The 14,834-nt window shown below is 39.3% G+C and overlaps 1 long non-coding RNA gene across 1 annotated transcript; it reads left to right on the plus strand.

The window, feature by feature from the left end:
* Positions 1-6,996: 6,996 nt before the first annotated feature.
* Positions 6,997-8,090, plus strand: LOC139046375 (uncharacterized). The gene is made up of 3 exons (XR_011506353.1): positions 6,997-7,093; positions 7,270-7,393; positions 7,501-8,090. It is a non-coding gene; the product is annotated as an uncharacterized lncRNA (long non-coding RNA).
* Positions 8,091-14,834: the final 6,744 nt, after the last annotated feature.

Here is a 14,834-nt window from a genome sequence, read left to right on the forward strand (position 1 = left end):
CTAAGAATAGAATAATAACACAGAGAAGGGATAGTCATAGACAGTTGCAGTCCTAATGGCCACAGCCTTCAGTCCGGAGAGCTTGTCAGCCTTGGTTAAGGAGTCAGCAGGCCAATTTCTTCTTAATTTGGACACATGACATGCAGGATTTCACTTCTTACTCTGCATGGTATAATGACCTGGTTGAGGACGCACATGTCAAGTGGTGTGCTCACATCACGTGAAATTGAATATAATGTTTTCTCACTGCTTTGGGGCATGTTTTCCTGGTCCACTTGCAGAGGCTCTGAGGAAGAATGATTTTACTGCATAGCAAGGGAGAGCGAGCCCTTAAAAAGAAGACTTCTTAGTGATTAACTTTCGTTTTAGGTTTTAACATTGCACTGATTTAGAATTGCTTTGTGATTGATTTTATTTCCCTTCTCTCTCTCTCTCACACAACATCTTTCTGTGTCTGAGCAACTGACCCACCTTTTTCCATGGAAATGCTGACGGGTTCTGTCTTTTCCCTTAGCAGCTAGACTCTTGGGCTTGATTTGCTCCAGGCATTTAAGTTAAAAAACAAACAGAAATGTTCTTTTCCTTCCTGCCTTTTGCTTTCCTGGCCCATGGCATCTCTGGGGTGCTGTGCAGCAGATGGAGAATGACGCCTGCTGTTTCAGCTCATGAGCAGCTTACCTTAATGATTCAAACTGGAGATCAAAGAACTGCACGGGTTTGTTAGACACATCAAGGTTCAACTTTTTAGACTTGCCAATTTTTCATAAATCTACACAAAGGCAGCCTAGCCAAAGGCAATAAATGCATCCTTTTTCATTAAAGAAATAACAGAATGCAACTTCCAGGGGCATAAAGATTGTCCATTTTCATGAGCATAAATTTGTGCTCAGAGGTTGAATTGCAAACTCATTCGAGAGCTTAACAAAATAAGGGTACACATGGTTAAATGAAAGCAAATAGTCAGGAAACAATATTTGTGAAACATATTATCCTTTCAGTTAAACTGAATGACTAAGGAGCAGGAATGACAATGTTGCCTGCATGTCAAATAAGGAAGCCCCTCAGGACTTTCAGAATTTAGAAGCCAGGGTGACAAGAAAATTATTTAGAGGATTCGAGAAATTCACAGATAAACAGTTAATTGGTAACTATTCTTGTTGCTAGCTCTTCCATAAGAAAAACTGTAGGTAGCATTGTATATCATCTTGGCCCTTCTGGACTGCTCTGGCATGTGAGAGGTATAACTGTTGAATGAACCAAAGGAATTTGCCATATTTCTATATGATCATCCTTGAAATTGAGATAACTAAGTTATGGAAGTTGTTGAAAACGATTGAAACTTTGAAGGGAGGCCCATCTTTTGGAGTGGGGGAGTTAATACCTAGAGCAGGTATTCCCAAGCAATCTTTCACTGGACGAAACGTACTCCTCCATCCTTATGTTCCTAGTTCTTACATTCAGCAAACATTTATGATGTTCCGGGCAGCATGGCTGGCACTGAGAATACAAAGGCTCAGATACACAGTTGTTGGCCTCAAGGAACTCACGTTCTAGTAGAGAGAAAGACAAGTAAACAGGTGTTTGTGATTCTGTGGTAAGTGCTAAGATGGAGCCACACCTAGCCTGGGTTGGAGGAGGAGTTGGGGCTCAGATAAAAGGTTTGGGAGAAGAAGATGTGTCAGACATGGCTTGAAGGCCCAGAGAGACATAGTCTGCTGAGGAAGAGGAAGCAGGCATTCCAGGAGTTTGGGTCCAGGCTTTCTCTACTTTGTGGCTGCAGGAGCTTGGTGTGGGACTGAAGAAAAGTGATGAAAAGTGTTTTATTGGGTTTATGGGAGAGGGGTCTCACCCTTGAGGGACTGATCCAGATAGTGGGAATACATTCAAGTCTGACGTGTGCTATCAGTTTATATCCTTCTCAGGACTCTCTCCCTTGTATTAAAGTTTACGTTTTTTCGTTTGTTTCATTTTATAAAAGACAGAACAACTCCATATGATATCACCTGAAGCCTGTCATGGCAGTGAGGCAAAATTATATTGAAAGAATGACAAGGGTAATTTATTTGATGAAACAGTCAGAAATATTAATGATTATTAGCCACCATTTAATCCATGTGTTGACTGCTGCTTGCTTGCCTATATGAAACTGGGATTAAATCTTAGATAAAACTGGATTTTCAGGCACAGTTTCTAGTTGCTTTTCAATCACAGGGAAGTGGGAGGTAATCCAGGACTTGGGTTAAAATACAAAATGTTCTGGATGCTTTTGGATATAATATCTTTATAGGCTGAACAGATTTCAAACAATTCATGGAAGAACCATGTTATAAGTAAGCTGCCAGAGAGCTGTGTGTAAAACTAACTTTTAGAAGCTTTTACCCTTAACCTTTTACAATCAAAATAATGCTAAGAATTACATTTTCAAGTGACAGGATCAGAATGTGTTTTGGCTAAAGCTAGTGTAAATTTTTAATACCAAAATAAGAACATACCCATTATCAGCTCTTTCCCTCCATTATTAGTAGGGATTTACAGAAAATTTTGTCACAATATCTGGGCAGGTTATTTCTAGTAGACCATAACATAAAATGCCATTAGAGGTTAAAGGCTTGCCAATTAAGGCTTTATCTTTGCAACAGAGGCAGCAGACGAGTGACGGAAATGTGCCATTTCCATCGCCTGTAATCTGCAGAGCTGGCTAGCAGCAGATCAACCGTATGAAAGAAATTGCACGTCTTTATGAACAAATCGTTCACTCAAACTTGGCTTCCTTCAGAGCCACTTTTCATGTTTTGCTTTTTGCATATTTACTTATTACAAGTCCAGGGACGTAGTATGTCAGTTGGAGAAAGACTCTTGCCCTTATTAGGAGGGAAAAATGCATGATAAAATGGATGGACTCTGCACCACAAACTCTGGACTTCAGAGCGCTCATTAATTCAGAGAGAATATCTGAACTGAGACTTTAAATAAAATGACAACTAAGAAACAGCGGCTTAGGTCAAAACCTCTAAGAACTCTGAGACCAGCTGCACTGTTACTGTCCCACTGGAGTATAGATTTTTGCGTTCTTCTGTAAGTTGAATACTGCCGTCTGCATTAATTCACCTTGACTTGAGCCTACGGGGTCACGGCCGAGGTGTAACAAGCAAGCGTGGTCTCTGCAGCACGAGGAAATCCCGGGGCCCGGAAAGGTGTAGCAACTCCTGTGGAAGAAGAAACCACTTTAATGCAGGGCTGTGGCTCCCTGGTGCTGCCTTTGTTTGATTTTTTAAAGGGAGTGCTCTCTGGGCAAGGCAGAGTTTTAGAGAGCAGAGTACAAGCTGGATTTCAGCCCTTACTCATCTCCTCAACCAGGCGCCACTTGAGTGGCCTGTGTTTTGATAGAGCGCTGTGAAGAGAGGCCTCACAGAAAGCAGCTGCAGAAAGCACTCAGCCTAGAAGCTGAAATTCTAACCGCAAGGCTCACGTCTGCCCTTTTCTCCATTTTATCCTGTGATTTGGACAAAGCCCAGCTCAATAAATATTTGATCTATAATTGAGACTGATTAGCTGACAAATAGGTGAGCCTCTAGGTTAGAAGAATTGTTGTTTGGCTGTATCTCCCAAATACATTTAAGAAATGGGGATGCTTCAGTTGTGATGAGGCCACTGGATCCTCTCTGTAGGTCTAGTTCTGCAGTTTTACTCATTGGCTGTTATGATAAAATGTCCCTCATTGACATGTGTGACTTGCTACCCAACTGCTTCCTTTATCAGAGGAGGCTATATTAAGTACTTCAATCTGTTCTTAATCATAGTACAGCCAAATCACTATAGAGACATATGAATATTCATCGAAAGTTCAAAGAGATGACAAAGTGAAGAAAGGCAGAGGTGATGTGGGAAACAAAGGGAGGCAAGCAGAGGCAGAAGTCACCTGCAGAGATGGCGAGCCCAAGGTCACTGGCTCAGTAATGACGCTTTTTTCCTTCTCATATTCCTTGTGTTTCTATCCACGGGGGACTATCTTTTCTGAGGAGGCATAGAGCTTTCTCCTATTTTCAGCAAAGATGCTCCCTGCTGGCTCAGTAGCTGGGTCACCAGAACAGACACTTGTCTGATGAAACGGGCTGTCCTGTTTGGATAGATTACATTAACTACAAACATATGCTACCTGCAAAGAGTTTCCTAGACATAGCCTAAAGCATCTTTCTTTTGAACATTTCTAACTTTGCATTCAAACTGAACTCTGATTCTGTGCCAAAAAAATATCTTGCAATTCCCTTATTACTGGAAACCAGAGGTAGCATTCTTAGTTTGGAACCATATGTGTCCTTTCTCTTGCTTCTCGTTATTGCTATACTCAGTGTTTTGACTCCACGGGTGAATCAAATACACAGGAAATTTCATGCCCAGCTTCCTCCTCCTCCACCACTGATTCAGAAACTACTCGTTTTGCCATGGAGACAGAGATGAAACACTAGCAACGTTTTCAATTTCTTTCATGCTCCACCTCTGTTTCCAAGAAATTTCTAACTGTTGATTTCTAAATTTGTGGTCCTCTTGTGGTTATTTTCGTCCATGTGGAAACTTGATAGCAGTTGAAATTTAGTAAATTTCATCATGCAAAATGATTTTTCATAAGGACCTAAATTGGAATCTTTCAGAATTTCACGTGTTGGTGGTGGCGGGGGCAGGGGGATGATGAGGCGAAGAAGGCTAAGAAACGCTTTTAAAGCTGCTTGAGACTCTGTATGATCTTCATGAAAATGCCATTTATTTAGCTTAATCTGGGGACAGATAGTATGGACTGCACAGAACAGGGTATGTAGAAAAGCTCGTTTATTTTTCTTAGCCAAATGTTTTCTCATTCTTGAATGTGACCTTAATTACAGGAGAGTTACAAATTAATGGCTCAGCCTATCGTCATCTTCATTTCTTGTTGTGGGGCTATAGAGAAGTGATGCTGAGGGTCCTCGGGTGAAAGAAATTGTGCCCAGAAACACTTGAGGGGGTGAGTGGCCCATAGCCTGGGAACCCTATTCACTAGACCAGTGAAGGAAGGTTCAAGTCCCATTTGGCTAATCAGTAATTTCTTTTCACAGCAGAGGGAATTCTAACAAATCATATTTAGGAAAAGAAATAAAAATGGGTTGGGGTGAGGCTATTAAGTCTCCAGCTATAATGTTGAGATTTAATGAAGACTCTTGGCTCTTTCCTATAGGAAAGTACCGTGCTGACCAGCTCAAATCAGCATGGGTGCTCACCCTCATTAGCTTCAGGGCTGTCAAGACTGTGACTTGTAAATTTCCACCCTTCACCTTGGTGTGAAAGACCACGCACTTGTGGTTACAGAGGGCAAAGGGAAGCATTTATTTTTCAGAAAGTCTAAGTGATTAGAATATTGGGCTCAAAATTTTTCTTTTCAACCATGTCTGTTCTTCTGAATGTGTCACTAGGTATGGAAAACAAAGAATGGGAGAAGTATGAATGAGTTTTACCTGAGGCAAAACTGGTAAAATTAGTTAGTTTAGAAAAAAAGCAATTAGAAACCCCCCCCAAAAAAATTGAGAGCAAGAGCAAAGGAAGACGGGACTATAAACATTTGTTTTATTATTTTTAATTAAACATAACTATGAAGTTAACTTGGTTCTCATAGAGAGCCACCTACAGTTATAGAAGGGTGGTTTAAAAATATATAAAAATATTATTTTCCTTTAGTGTGAGGACTCTCCTTTCAGAGCAGGACGAGCAATAAATATCATTAAGATATTCCTGAGACTTTGCCTTAGCTTTGTGTGTCTAGAATAAAGATATTAGCAAAATTTTGTTCTTCTTTTGATGCTTTCTCCATCTAGAAGAGAATTTGTAATTATGTCCTCTGCAAGATGAAACTCAGTAATTATGTTTGAAGAATTATTTCCCCTGAAGCAAGAAGTATGACTTAGCAGTAAAAATACACCTAAGATGGTAATCATAAGCTCCTCACAAGAAAATAGCAGAATACACCAATCCAGGATGTGTTGGGAGCAGGATAGGAAAGGGATTATGTGTGGGAACATGCGTGGGTGCTGAGCACCACAGAAAATTAATAAAACAAGAGCAAACACGATTCGGCAATGCATGGTCCAATAACTGCAGGGCTGGAAAGCAGTGTGAAACATCTCCTGAGGGTGAAGGCTTCGTTAGGAGGCAAGCTTTGTTGATTACAAATTAAATGTTATCCCATTCTGCAAACAAGTTTAGGACCTGGGCCAAGACTCACAGCAATTTTCCTTGAACCTCGTTCTCGCTCCACTGGGCCGACCTGCTTTCTGTGAAAACGTTCCAGAGGGGCGTTAGGTATTGTGGCATCGCATGGGGAGGAGACTGGGCTGGAAAAGTAAAAGCTTGGCTTCTCGTTTCAAATGTGTCACCAATTAAATCTGTCAAACTGGACCTAAAAAAGCTTCAATGGGTTTCAGTTTCCTCATCGGCAAAGCGATAGGTGTCCTTCTAGCAATAAAGCTCTCTGGTAAGTGCCTGTAGTTCCCCAGATTCTGTGGCAAGGGGAGGGGGCACATCAGAGGCCTCCGATGGAAACTTCGCTTTGGGCTCTAGTCCTGTGAACACGTACCCAGCCTGCCACCTTCTTTATCTGTGACAATGTGAGTGTCGATGAGGACATTCTGACTGGTATGTTTGGACACTGAAGGAGACAGACTAATTTTAGTAATTTTAGGAATGAAACAAAATAGAAGAATATAAATTGTACAGTAAAAGAAGTCAGAGGAAACTTATGGTGAGATAGGTTCTAAGACTTGAACGTGATGAAAATCAGACGTGGTGCTATTTGCAGGCTGCCAAGCTGCTGCATTTTCAGCTCTGTTTCCCTGGGTGAAACCTGTGGAGAATATGGGGTGCTCTCGTCGGCAATCCCGTCACCGCTCAGATTTCCCTGACAGACCCAACCTCCAGGATTTTATTCAGCGCTACCACTAGGTGGCACTAATGGTGCATTCTCTACATAAAGCTGCTTTCCTTTCAACATGGCATCCGTTTCCTGTTGCTGAATTTGCTCAGGGGCCGCAGTCCCAGATCCTCGTTCTAGGATCCCCTGGCTATACCATGGGTAAATGATTTAATACTGAATAGCCAACGTTCTTAGAGCAGATGACTTTTATTCTGAGTCTTCCTAGAGAATGTGACTTAATGATTTATTGAGCTCACTTCCCCTGTAACTGTAAAAATAACATAACTTGAAGTAAAGACCAGTGTGTGAGCAAGTTGCTTTTTTTGTGCTTTCAGATAGATGATGTTGTGGCTGTCCTTTCCTTGCCGGTAATATCTCCACAGGAGAAGAGAATTTCTCAGGTTAATCCCTCAGGGAAAGGTTTTCTTGATATACAACTGAGCTTTAATTTTACTTGAGGTACGAGAACTTGACCAGAAGCCTTTTAAAATATTACGGCTTGCATAAGATTTGAAATATTCTTTCATGTTTTTTCTCATTGTATTCTGCATTTCTCTTCTCTTTAGTCAAGCCAGCGACCAGTTTTGGACTCATTGCCTCAGAGGAGGGATATAGCAGGACAAGAAATAGACATGTATCATGAAGGTCTCTGAACTCTGTGTTTCAAAATCCTAGATCTTCTTGGAAAGAGCGTTTATGGGAATAGAACAAGGGCCTGATCAGAAGCTGGAAGATGGCAAGTCTACAACTTATCCCAGATTAGAAAGAGCTCTCCTCACGGTAGGAAGAGAGGAAAGGGACAGAGGGACCAGGGGCCTGCTGGCAGCCAGTGCCATTAGGGCAGCTGCAAGACCCTAGAGAGGAAGTGGCTGGCTGTTGCTTTTAGGTAGATGGGAACCTGCAGCACTGTATAAGATTTCTTCCCACGTTGTGGAATGGAAATGGTGGGGAGCATAAAAACTGAAGGGTTATTGTCATTGGAGATAATGGATGTTATAGTGGTAACCTTCCTGTGCGGACTGGATCACTCCATATTCATCATCACAACTATGATCCTCAGTGTCTTGGCGCTTCATATAACTTTGGAAAAGGATAAGAGTAACCTTATTTTCTGTTAGTCCACAGTGTGAGGGATGGCAATAAAAAGATGTTGTACAAAAATAAGTGTATATTTCTTAAAAATCTTATTATGTGGACTGGGTTTTGTAACTTATCTGCTGGAAAATCTTTTCTCTGTGCACCCATCAGGAGTATCCTGGAACTTTCCTGATCTTCCCAGTCTGGCTTAGATGCCACAACTTCCTTTAAATGCCTCTGCTCAGTGGGGTTGGAAGTGATTTTCTCTTCAGAATTTTGTAGCATGTAAATTCCCCCATAGGATGCATTCCCATCTGGCCTTGAATTGTGGCTATTCGACATCATGGCATCACAGCAGTGATCATGGTATATGAGTGGTTGAATTTGCCACGGCATCTAGTATAGTGTGTACTGCGTACTCAATCAATATTTGCCAAATCACTCAGGAGTGAGCGCAGAAGTGGAGCTGTGTCAATAGTGGTTTGAAGTGAAGCAGCACATTCACATGGAGCTGCAGATTCACACTGGGCCCAAATCTCATGCACTTGAAGATTCTTCCGTGGGTTGTTAGCACGTGGAAGGTTTTCTTTTCTCTCTTTTCTTTTGTGTTATAAACAAATATAAGGGCCACTGAAATTATGGTCAGGGATATTTACCATGACATCCTGCTCTGCTGTTGTTGAGAAATTATAGTTGCATAGGAATCTGTATGACATTTGAAAGATATGTGCTTTTCTTTTCTTTTAAGAAAATCTTTATCAGTTTTGCAAATCGTGCAGGATTATTGAAAAGAATTTGTATAGAAAAGTACAGCAAGAAATTAGAAGTCGCCTGATGTCATTATCACAAGACGATAACTACTGTTAACATGCATGGATCCTCCCAGGTATCTATTTATGTATATAACAAACTTACATAAATAAGACCCCATCAAACATGGTTTTTCCACTCATCAATGTATGGTTTGTTATGTGAGTAAATATGAATTTTTCATGGTTTCCAATGGCTGCATAGTCTTCCATCATATATATTTAACCTGATTTATTTCAACTATGCCCTTTTCATGGGCCACACACTACCTAGATTACATTGGTGGATCCCAACAGTTAGCTGCTAAAGCTTTACTCCAAGTACACGAATACAGGCAAACTCAAGTAGAAACATGAGTATATAAGCTCTGGGGATATAGATGAAATATTCCAAAGTCTATTTATAAAATACATCTTCATTTATTTAATACATACTGATTTATATACATTTTGATTTATTTTGATAAAATAAAAATACATATTGATTTTATTTACACAGATTTGAAATACTTATTTTAAAACATTCTTTTCCTAATTTTATAAAACTGTTTTATTCAAACTCTTCATACAACTTTAATATCAGTGCCATCGTTGTTTCTAGAGATCTGTTTTGTCATTGATCATAGCTTTCTGCACACATGATCTTCTTTTTTTAAATCAAAGTTGTTTAATTGACAACACTTTTTGCATCAATGTATACAGTAGCCACTGGAAATTTTATCCCAACTTAAAAGATCCACTTACGTTTTGTGATCTCTACATGCAACCACTCACTGTATTGCTTTTTTAAAAAAATTTGCATTTTAAATTTGAAATATATCACACATGTTGATCAGAAAAGAAGAATGTGTTACATTCAGAAAGTAAAAATGACAAAAATGATAATGATCAAGCAGTACTATATTTTCTGGGTAGAGGAAGCATACTTTGTAGCCTTTTTTTGGGGGAGGAAGATTTGCCCCGAGCTAACATCTGTGCCAGTCTTCCTCTACTTTGTATATGGGATGCCTCCACAGCATGGCTGATAAGTGGAGTAGTCTGTACTGGGGATCTGAACCCATGAACCCTGGGCCGCTGAAGTGGCGCACGTGGAACTTGAACCACTTGGCCTCGGGGCCAGCCCCCTTTGTAGCCTTTTTTAGGGGAACATAACTTCTTTCAGTGTCTAATGAATACTACAAACCTAACCAAAGACTTTATTTGTTTTCCCTAATTTTTTATTATAAAAATTTCAAAGTCACAGAAAAGTTGAAAGAATACTACAGTGGGATAGCTACAGTGGAATATATTCTAACAAACATCCCTAAAACCTCCACCTACATTCAGCAATTGTAGCATTTGCTATATATTTTTGCCCCCCTTCCTTTTTGCACTCTCTCTCCCTCTCTATCACCCACTTTTCCTCCCTTCCAATCTTCCTCTTTTCCTGCCTTCCTTCCTCCCTTCCGTCCTCTCTTCCTTCTATAGGGGAGGGAAAAACTGCCTTTTAACCTTCTGAGTTCTGTGGCTGGTCTAAGGATTAAACTGACATAACAGGTCAGTTCATCTGTAATCTGTAAATAGATTAATAGGAGAAAAGCATGCAAATTTCACTTAATACAGTTTTGCGTGTTCATGGAATCCTTACAGGGAAATGAAGACCCCCAAGAGTGGTCAGACCTAGGTGCTTATATATTAGCTTGAGCATGGAATGGCATAGTGAAAAAGTAACTAAACTAAATGAGAAGACTCAGGAAGACAGGAATGATTTTAGCAAGGTCTGTTTGTAAGATTTCTCTGTCTCTTCTCCCTGTCTCCATTGGTCAGAATGTTTCTTTCCTCCTGGGATGAGGTGGGCATCTTTTATGTGGAATTTCATCTCCTGCTTTCAGGAAGAAAAGGGGAAGTCAGATGCTCTTCTTGCGTCTCCTGTTTTTCGAGTGCTTTTAGCTCAAATAATCAAATGCCAAAGCTGTGTATTTTGGGGTGGCATGTCCTGAACTCTTTCACTTCCTTCCTTCCTCTTTCCTCTTTCTCTTTTTCTCACTACACACGCACACAGATAGATGCATTTTTTTCTACACCATCTGAAAGTAGGTTGTAGACATCATGACTCCTTATCCCTGCTTTAGCATTTATCTCCTGAAAATAAAGGCAACTGCTTACATAACCAAACACCATGATCATGTCTAATAAAATTAACAGAATTTAAATAATTTCATATAATATCCAGACTATATTGAAAATTTTCTTACTGTCTCAAAAATTTCACTTTATAGATATCCCCCCAACCGTCTCCGTAGTCTCTTATAGTGTGCTACAATTGTTCTAAAACTGTAATCCGTGGGCCCTTGGAGATCTTGCAGAGATTTTCGGAGGTCTACAAGGTTAAAATCATTTCATAATTGTACTAAGATGTCATTGTCCTTTTTCACTCTGTTGACATTTTCAGTGATGGTGGTGCAATTAGCAGTGCTGAATAAAATTGCTGTTTTTAGTTCAAATCAAGGCTGTGGTACCAAATTGCTCTGGTAAGTCACTGTATTTTTCACTACTGGGCACTAGCAGGAAAAAAAGCCTGTTTCACTTCACTGATGAAACAGTAATAATTTATTAATTTTATGAAATATTGACCTTTAAGTATATACATTTGAAAAATTCCACGTGACTAAATAGAAAATACTCAGAAAGAAGTCTGCGTACCAAAGTATAGTGTTTGTCTTGAGGAAAACACTTGTGCAGTTGTTTGAATTGTGAGCTGAACTAGCCGTTTATTTTCATTTTACTTGAAAGACAAGCAGCTATGGCTATTTGGGTATTTGGCAGACATTTTCTCAAATAAGGGCAAGATGAACTTGTCTCTTCAAGGAAAATAACTGACAGGATCTGTTGCCAAGGATAAAATTTGAGATCTTATGAAAAAATTTGTAATTTTGGAAAACTTTTATCTGCCACCATGAGATTGACAACTTTCCAGTTTTCAGAGACTGTAATGATGAGATTGGTGGTGATATTAACAAATGTGAGTTCTTGATATTGTATAATAAAATACACCAACATTTGGAAGATCTGTATAACTCAGTGAATCAGAGTTTTTAAAAATTGAGATATAATTGAAATATAACACTATATTATTTTTAGGTGTCTAACATAATGATTGGATACATGTATATATTGCAAAATGATTACCACAAGAAGTTAATATCCATCACCATACGTAATTACCATTCTTTTTTCTTGTGATGAGAACTTTTAAGATTTACTCTCTTAGTAACTTTCAAATACATAATACTGTCTTATTAACTGTAGTCACCAGGCTGTAAATTACATTCCCATGACTTACTTATTTTATGTCTAGAAGTTTATACCTTTTGATGACCTTCACTCATTTTGTCCACCCCCTCACCCCCCACGTCTGGCAACCACCAATCTATTCTCTATATTTACGAGTTTGTTTTTTGTTTAGATTCCACGTGTAAGTGAGATCATATGGTATTTGTCTTCTCTGTCTGACTTATTTCCCTTAGCATAATGCCCTCAAGGCCCATCCGTTTGTTACAAATGGCAGGATTTCCTTTGTTTTTAGGACTGAATAATATATATATATATATATAAATATATATATATATATACATATATATAAATATATATCTGTATACATATATATATCGCATTTTCTTTATCCATTTTGTTTATTCATCCATCGATGGACGCTTAGGTTGTTTTCATGTCTTGGCTGCAGTAAATAATGCTGCAATGAACATGGGGGTGCACATGTCTCTCAGAGATAATGATTTTGTTTCCCTTGGGTAAGTACCCAGTAGGAGAGTTGCCAGATCATAAGGTAGTTCTACTTTTAACTTTTTGAGGAACCTCCATACTATTTTCCATAGTGGCTGCACCAATCTATATTCCTACCAACAGTGCACCAGGGCTCCCTTTTCTCTGCATCCTCACCAACACTTGTTATTTCTTGTCTTTTTGATAATACCATCCTAACATGTATGAGGTGATATCTTCTTGTGGTTTGGGTTTACCTTTCCCTGACGATTAGTGATGTTGAACACCTTTCCATAAACCTATTGGCCATCTATATGTCTTCTTTGGAAAAATGTCTATTCAGATACTCTGCTCAGCTTTTTTCTTTTCTTTTTTTTTTTTAATGAGGAAGATTTGCCCTGAACAAACATCTGTTGCCAATCTTCCTCTTTTTGCTTCAGGAAGATTGTCACTGAGCTAACATCTGTGCCAATCTTCCTCTATTTTGTATGTGGGAGACGGTCACAGCATGGCTTGAAGAGCAGTGTGTAGGTCTGACCTGCAAACCCCGGGCCACTGAAACAGAGCGTGTGAACTTAATCACTACGCCACCGTGCCAGCCCCTCTCCCCACTTTTTAACTAGATTGTTTTTTTCTGCTATTGAGTTGTATGAGTTTGTTCATTTTTTTTTGTTTATCATGTTTTGTTATTGCAATAACACTGGTTTATAACATTATTTAAATTTCAGGTGTGCATCATTACATTTCGATTTCTGTGTAGATTACATCATGTTCACCACCCAAAGATTAATTACCATCCATCACCACACATGTGTGCCTAGTCACCCCTTTCCCCCTCCTCCCACCTTCTTCCCTTCTGGTAACCATCAATCCAATCTCTGTGTCTATGTGTTTGTTTGTTATTTTTTTTCTTTTTTTTTTGAGGAAGATTAGCCCTGAGCTAACATCTGCTGCCAATCCTCCTCTTTTTGCTGAGGAAGACTGGCCCTGAGCTAACATCTGTGCCCATCTTCCTCTACTTTATTTGTGGGCTGCCTGCCACAGCATGGCTTGCCAAGCAGTGCCATATCCGCGCCCAGGATCTGAACCAGTGAACCCTGGGCCACTGAAGTGGGACATGTGAACTTAACTGCTGCACCACTGGGCTGGCCCCTGTTTGTTATTGTTTTTATCTTCTATTTATGAGTGAGATCATTGACTTTCTCCTCTGACTTATTGTGCTTGGCATAATACCCTCAGGGTCCTTCCATGTTGTCGCAAATGGCAAGATTTCATCATTTTTAATGGCTGAGTAGTATTCCATTGTGTATATATACCACATCTTTATCCATTTGTCCCTTGATGGGCACCTAGGTTGCTTCCAAGTCTTGGCTATTGTGAGTACATATGAGTTCTTTATATATTTTGAATATTAATCCTTTATCAGATAGATGTTTTGCAAATATTTTCTCCCATTCAGTAGGTTCCCTTTCCATTTTGTTGATGGTTTCTTTTGCTGTGCAAAAGCTTTTTAGTTTGATGTTGTTCTACTTGTTTATTTTCGCTTTTGGTGTCAGATCCAAAAAATTATTGCTAAGATCGATGTCAAGGAGCTTACTGCCTCCGTTTTCTTCCAGGAGTTTTATGGGTTCAGGTCTTATGTTCAAGTTTTTAGCCCATTTTGAGTTCGTTTTTGTGTGTGGAGTAAGATAGTGGCCCAGCTTCATTCTTTTGCACATAGCTGTCTAGTTTTCCCAGCATCATTTATTGAAGAGACTATTCTCTTCCAATTTTATAGTCTTGGTGCCTTTGTTGTAAATTAATTGACTGTGTATGCATGGGTTTATTTCCAGGCTCTCTATTCTGTTCTATTGACCTAGGTGTCTGTTTTTATGCCAATACCATACTGTTTTGATTACTATAGTTTTGCCATATAGTTTGAAATCAGGAAGTGAACGAGTCTTTTCTAAATGAGCAATGTGTGATGTCACAATATCAAAGTGCAAGACAGACCAACAGATTTTAATGTAACAGAAAAGTTTATTGATGTGGTTTCAGATTCCATATCGCAATTAGTCTTTAAGAACCTTCCATTTGTTGAGTTGGGTGTAGTATCAAAGAATATCTGCAATTATCTGAAAAAGCTATTAGAATATTCCTCACTCTTTTAACAACATATCTGTGTGAGGCTGGAGTTTATTAATTTACTTTAACTAAAAGAACATTTTATATCAGGCTGAACACAGAAGCAAGTATAAGAATGTAGCTCGTTTTAT

The sequence above is a fragment of the Equus asinus genome, chromosome 2 (genome assembly GCF_041296235.1).
Source record: "Equus asinus isolate D_3611 breed Donkey chromosome 2, EquAss-T2T_v2, whole genome shotgun sequence".
Lineage (NCBI taxonomy): Eukaryota > Metazoa > Chordata > Mammalia > Perissodactyla > Equidae > Equus > Equus asinus.